Genomic DNA, 7,864 nt, shown 5'->3' on the forward strand with positions numbered 1-7,864 from the left:
ACCAATATCCAAGTGTCAATCAATTTAAATCAACAACCAAAAGGTCGGATATTCTAATTGATTGAACAATGCACAACCTGTGATATTTCAATTATATAACAAAATATAATGCGGAAAAGAAATAACACAGACACCAGAATTTTGTTAACGAGGAAACCGCAAATGCAGAAAAACCCCGGAACCTAGTCCAGATTGAACACGCACTATATTAAGCCGCTTCATACACTAGCCTACTCCAAATTAACTTCGGTCTGGACTGTAGTTGAACCCCAATCAATCTCACACTGATCCAGGTACAGTTATGCCCCTATGTCTCTGATCCCAGCAGGATGCTACGTACTTGATTCCCTTAGCTGATCTCACCCACAACTAAGAGTTGTTACGACCCAAAGTCATAGACTTTAATAAACAAATCTGTATCACACAGAAAAGTCTACGGTAATAGATAAATCCGTCTCCCACGAATATACCTATGAGTTTTGTTCCGTATTTTGATAAATCAAGGTGAACATGAACCAATTGATAAACCAGACTTATATTCCCGAAGAACATCCTAGTATTATCAATCACCTCACAACAATCTTAATCGACGCAGCGAAAAAATATATTGCGGAATCACAAACGATGAGACGAAGTGTTTGTGATTTCTTTTATATCTTGCCTATCGGAGATATCAATCTCAAGCCAATTACAATTGTACTCGTACGATAGAAACAACAAGATTATATCACACAACTACAAGAAAGTAGTATCGGTCTGGCTTCACAATCCCAATGAAGTCTTTAAGTCGTTAACCTGGTTTAGAAGAAGAAACCAAAGGTTAAAGGAGAATCGAATCTAGCTTAGCACAACTAGTATCACACATAAGGCGTGGGGATTAGGTTTCCCAGTTGCTAGATTTCTCCCTTATATAGTCTTTCAAATTAGGTTTTCCAATCAATGTTAGTTTGGTAACAAAGCATTCAATATTCACCGTTAGATGAAAACCTGATTAGATTCAAGCTAATATCTTTCAACTGTTAGATCGAAAACTAGCTTGTTACACACAAATGAAATGTACGTTTCTAGGTTTGTGTAACCGTACCCAAACTTGTACATTTGTCGGTTCAACAATAGTCATCCAAATGGTTAGCCATATGATAACTTTCATATCAACCATATTCTTCTTCACCATAACTAGTTCAAGTGACTCAAATGAACTAGTTAGAGAGTTATTCAATTGCAAGGAAATCTTATGTAACTACACAAGACACAATTGAAGCAAAAACGATTTGAGTCACTCGAATCGGTTCATGAACTATATTTCCACGGTTTGCAATTTGCATTCCTTAGTTTATATAAGAATAAGTTCACAACATCGTTTTTAGATATAACCTACTCAAGTTCGCGGACTGGGTTCGCGGACTTAAGTTCCCGGACGAAGTTCACAAACTCCAGCAGAATTTCTCGGGACGACAACTTCCGCCAGTTCGCGGACTGAGTTTGCGGACTTGGCTCACGCCACCATTCCGGTTCTCTTGATCAACAAAGTTCGCAAACTTCAGTTCAAGGAATAAGGACTTATACATATATGTGTTTCCACAACAATGCTTATATCCTCCAATGGTTATATAATCTAAACTCTCATTTCAATCATTTGAAACATTCTTAGAGGACGTTGATATTCTATAGTTGTTATTCACAAACTATTTTTCGTCAAAGTAACAATTTTCAAAGTGATTGAAACTTGTCATGGCTTTCGTCACTAGGTAAAGATGAACTTGGCTAAAGCGAAAGCTTACCAACACATATTTCGAGAAATAGATAGGCGAGATAAACTCGGCTCAAAATAGCAAATGTGTATAATCTAAGTCTATATAGAAAAACGACTTTTGTCTCAAGATAGGAGATAAATAGACTTTTGAGTGATAGATAAGTTCAAGTCTCCACATACCTTTTAGTCGATGAAGATCCACCGGTTCCTTGAGTAGTCCTTCGTCTTGTATGATGATTTACATGGAGTTCTTGATCTCAACTACACTTTCTATCCTAGTCTGAGACCTTAGCTATAGTACACTAGAAATCAATACTTATAGTTTTGATCACTAACATTGACAAACATGCTTGAGATAGCAACGCATGCGAGTTCGACCGAGCAATGCTCTAACAATCTCCCCCTTTGTCAATTTTAGTGACAAAACTATCAATACATATGGAATACAAAAAATAAATAAATTAACTTTTGTAGCTCCTATTCCACATGTCTAATCTTCAACACTACTCGAAATCTTCGTCACTTCCAAGTACTCCAATGATCCCAAAGGTTGTAAGTTCAGCATCATCGTTGTTGAAAATCCGTAGCTATAACAACGAAAAAACAAGAGTTCTCAATCGTTGTTATACAGTGTCATAGTATCATTACACAACGTCAAAGTTCAATTGTATCACAACTTCAACAACAATACTATGGTGATATGTATCACTCCCCCTTAGTCAATACTCCATCTCACATGGAAACCACTCCCCCTTACATAATGATCCGAAAATCATATGTATTTGTAGTGTTAACTACATACTAATTCTCCCCCTTTTTGTCAATAAAATTGGCAAAGGTACAAGAACGAAATCTTAATGAAATTTCCGAAAGAGACATTTCATGACCAAAAGAAAGAAACACATATCATCTTGTTTAGATGCAATCATATAGCCGAGGCTAAATGCATTCATCAAGGAGTTTATAAAGATACAAGATAACCCCTATAATATTCCACAGCCGCAATCGACACAAAGATTTGGAAATTAAGCACAAGTTCAATTAAGAACTCTCCCCTATAAAATGTCATTCTCGAAAGAACAACAAGAGCGACCTTAATTTCGAAAGAAAAGAAGGATTTCTTTGGACATAACAAATCACATACAAGTATGAATTTGAATCCAAAATACTCAATTAAATTAACCACAAGAGAACCCATGATTAATTTAATCGAAAATGCTCAACATAAGTGAACTTATGGAGACTCAAAAATATACAATTAGATTAATCATAAGAGAGCCCATAATTAATCTAATCGAAATACACAACCAAACCAATCACAAAAGTAATCAATTTAATTGGTCATGCTCATCATAAGAAAACTTACGGAGCAACAACGAAATAACCAAACAAGATGATTAATTTAGTTTAATATGCTCGACATAAAGTATCTAGCGGAACAACAGCTAAGCTAATCATAAAAATAATCAACTTGGTAGTTTAGAGCTCAACATAAGACACTTTACAGAGCCTCACAGTAATACATAAAATATGGATCAGGGAATATCAGTACTGCGGAATACACAAGGATTCATTCTATTTTCCATCACTATTCGCATGACGATATTCAATAGACATAATCCTTGCAAACAAAATATTTTAACCTATCTTCCATCAATAATTGACATAATAGGCTTAACTTTTGTATTTTTCAAAAGTCTATTCATTCTTTTATCAATACATGCATATCGACATACGAAAGACTTTACTTTTGACAAGGTATGGGACAATCATAGTTCACGGACACAAACACACATATCCCATAACAATATTGCAATATATAAAACCATAAAGATTAATACTGCAAAAATCATCTTCCAAACAACTTTAGAATTTAAACCAATAAATCTAAAAACATGAAGATGAAAACGTTGGACATAGCTATGTGTAATCACAATAATGGCTATTCCAAACTCTAGTTATTCTTCTAAAAAAAACAAGAAAATAGAAGATTTACTAGGAAAATAAAAGAAATCAACAAGCTAAGGAACAAAAACAGACTCCAGTACCATGGCCGAACATGAACTAAGGTCAAATAGACGGTTCAGGATCCTCATGAGTCTTGGCGTCTTTGAGCTTGTGATTAGCAGCATCCATTGCATATTCAGAGAAGAGATTCTCTTTGTGAAGATCATTGATGTGAGATTTTATGAGACCAAGGTCAGCTGAAACCTTTTTCAACTCAGTTTTCAACACATCAAGACTTTTCAGAGTATCAACGAGCTGCAGTTTTGCTTCCTCAAAATACTTAAGAAAGTCATGGACCACTTCAGCAGAAATCATATCATCCTTCTCAACATTCTCATGAGTATACGCATAGTAACACGAGGCATTGGAATGATTTTCATCTACAAGGGTCATTTTCTTCCTCCCTTCGGACTCAATACCATACCTTTATCAAGAAAGCCTCTAGAAAACCACACGCTCGTGAAGAGGAAGACATTCTTGACAAGCCAAAATAACATGCAGTACGCAAACGTGACTAAGAGGTTTGGTATTTATATGGTTTCTTAGGGAAGAATACCTTTAGGGTTACTAAGAATTGATTCGTATTAGTAACAGGGGTACCCGTACGAACACAACCTGACCCAAGGAAGAAAAAAAAACTTTAAGGCAAAAAGTCTTTTTGCTACATGAAAATTCATAAATGGCTCAATAAATTCCATACCATATGAGTAATTTAGAGCACAAGTGTAGCAGACCACATAGAAAAAAGAGGGAGACGATACTAGACACACAAATACTATTTAGGCATTATTGTCTGCAGACACTAGTTTAGCTATAAACGATAAGAGGATAACTCAACTAAGCAGAACACCAACACGCCACAGTATACCTGATTTTTACACACCTTGATCAACGGGATTTTTATGAGCAAGTTCTTAATACTTGTGATTAATTAACACAAGTATAAGCTCTGAGCTCATTAAAAGAACTGTGTTTATGATCGAGTCTCTTTTTCCTTCTGAATCTAGAGAGGGATCCCTTTTGATGTGAGAAATTATCATAAAACTTACTGTCATCAAAATGTGAGACATAGTTTGAGTTCTTACCAGAAGAATTTTTACTTGAGGAGGATGACAACCTGTCGACAATTTCTTTATCCCCTTCAATTATCTCCATCAGGTTATTTCTCATGTCATTAATTTTTTTATTTTCTCCTGGGATTTCGTTCACATCAAAGGAAATCTTGTTTCCAGAGGAAAAGACTTGATCTTTTCTTAGACGAATCTTGTTAAGACTTCTATTCTGCTTTAGAGCATTTGAGGAACTCATTGAACTGACCTTCCTGGTAACATACACAGGATAAGTACGAAAACCAACTGGTTTAGACATACGAATGCCAGTTACACCTTTGAGAATTAAGTCTAAGGTGTGTTGAAGTTGAACCAAGGAAGTTTTATTCAACCTATAGTTTCTCTTTTGTTTAGCAGAGCTTTTTACATTGCAGAAGAGGCATACTTTCTGATCACAAGAGTGATTAGACAAGGTAGTCTTAACAACTTCGTTAGGAGATTTCTTCCTTCCATGTGATGTGGAACATCCTTGATCAATGGGAAATTCAGAACATTCTTTTTTCACAGGAAGGGATTCCAATTTTACTTATGGAGCTGGAACGTTTTCAGGCGTAGCAGAAGTACTTGGTATATTAGACTGCTTAGAGCATTCTTGAATAGAGAGTTTACACAAGAGGTGTTCCATTTCCAAAGCATCCTTTTTGAGGCTTGCCTCGAGAACCATACGTGAAGAGTGATTTTCAGTATTTTCTTTGAAATTGCAGTCCCTTATTACACCAAGCAGAATATAGACATGGTGTTTTAACCGACTAAATCTATCAGCTTGGATTCTAGCAAGATTTAGAATCAAGACACTTTGTTCAGTTGTTTCCCGTTCATTTAGAGAGATAGACTCTTTTGAAGGGTAATCGGAAGTACTCATGTCAGAACCTGTCTGTCTGGTTTGAACACAAGGTTGGTTTATATTCGAGATTGAAGAAACTTTCTCTTTAATAGAAATAGACAAGACAGAGCCCTTATTTCTGGTGACGCGTTTATCAGAGATAATACTCTTGTCCATAGAGTCATATCGCCACAAACACAGACTTTTGAGGTCTTGAACGTGTTTTCATGCTCTGATACCAATTGAAAAAGTGGGGGTACAACAACCAAACCCAATATTTCGCTTAGCAATCTGTATGGACAAACTCCAATATACTTTCTAGAGAATCAACTGGACAGTCATACTCAATCTAGATAAAAACGTATATCAAAGAATTTATATCTCAATCTCTCGATTTGATATATATTGAAGAAAATAGATATCTGCGAGTCTTTATCAAATACTAGAGAGATAACTTGGATGGTACCAAAGACCAATACGCAAGTGTCAATCAATTTAAATCAACAACCAAAAGGTCGCATATTCTAATTGATTGAACAACGCACAACCTGTGATATTTCAATTATATAACAAAATATAATGCGGAAAAGAAATAACACAGACACCAGAATTTTTTTAACGAGGAAACCGTTAACGCAGAAAAACCCCGGGACCTAGTCCAGATTGAACACACACTATATTAAGCCGCTTCATACACTAGCCTACTCCAAATTAACTTCGGTCTGGACTGTAGTTGAACCCCAACCAATCTCACACTGATCCAAGGTACAGTTATGCTCCTACGTCTCTGATCCCAGCAGGATGCTACGTACTTGATTCCCTTAGCTGATCTCACCCATAACTAAGAGTTGCTACGACCCAAATTCGAAGACTTTAATAAACAAATCTGTATCACACAGAAAAGTATACGTTAATAGATAAATCCTTCTCCCACAAATATACCTATGAGTTTTGTTTCGTATTTTGATAAATCAAGGCGAACAGGAACCAATTGATAAACCGGGCTTATATTCCCGAAGAACAGCTTAGTATTATCAATCACCTCACAATAATCTTAATCGACGCAGCGAAAAAAGATATTGCGGAATCACAAACGATGAGACGAAGTGTTTGTGATTTATTTTATATCTTGCCTATCATAGATATCAATCTCAATCCAATTATTACAATTGTACTCGTACGATAGAAACAGCAAGATCAGATCGCACAACTAAAGTAGTATCGGTCTGGCTTCACAATTCCAATGAAGTCTTTAAGTCGTTAACCTAGTTTAGAAAAATAAACCAAAGGTTAAAGGAGAATCGGCTCTATCTTAGCACAACTAGTATCACACAGAAGGTGTGGGGATTAGGTTTCCCAGTTGCTAGAGTTCTCCCTTATATAGTTTTTCAAATCAGGGTTTGCAATCAATGTTATCTTGGTAACAAAGCATTCAATATTCACCGTTAGATGAAAACCTGATTAGATTAAAGCTAATATCTTTCAACCGTTAGATCGAAAACTATCTTGTTGCATACAAATGAAATGCACGTTTCTAGGTTTGTGTAACCGTACCCAAACTTGTACATTTGTTGGTTCAACAAAAGTCAACCAAATGGTTAGCCATATGATCACTTTCATATCAACCATATTCTTCTTCACCATAACTAGTTAAAGTGACTCAAATGAACTAGTTAGAGAGTTGTTCAATTGCAAGGAAATATTATGTAACTATACAAGACACAACTGAAGCAAAAACGATTTGATTCACTCGAATCGGTTCATGAACTATATAGCCACGGTTTGCAATTTTCATTCCTTAGTTTATATAAGAATAAGTTCACAAACATCGTTTTTAGATATAACCAACTCAAGTTGTGATTAAGATGAACAAGGTTGATTCGAGTTCACAAACAATAATGTTCATGAATTGATTCGAGTGAATCAAAATCGATTTTGCTTCAATTATGTCTTGTATACTTCTATGAGAATATAAAAAAATTGAACAACTCTATAACTAGTTTCATTTGAGTCATTTGAACTAGTTGTGATTAAGATGAACAAGGTTGATATGAAAGTGTTCATATGGCTAACTTCAGTTAACTATTGTTGAGCCAACTAAGTGTACACGTTTAGGTACGGTTACCCATATCTAAATATAGGTACATTTCATTTGTGTGTAACAAGCTAAGT

This window comes from Papaver somniferum, chromosome 3 (assembly GCF_003573695.1).
Source record: "Papaver somniferum cultivar HN1 chromosome 3, ASM357369v1, whole genome shotgun sequence".
NCBI classification, from domain to species: Eukaryota; Viridiplantae; Streptophyta; class Magnoliopsida; order Ranunculales; family Papaveraceae; genus Papaver; species Papaver somniferum.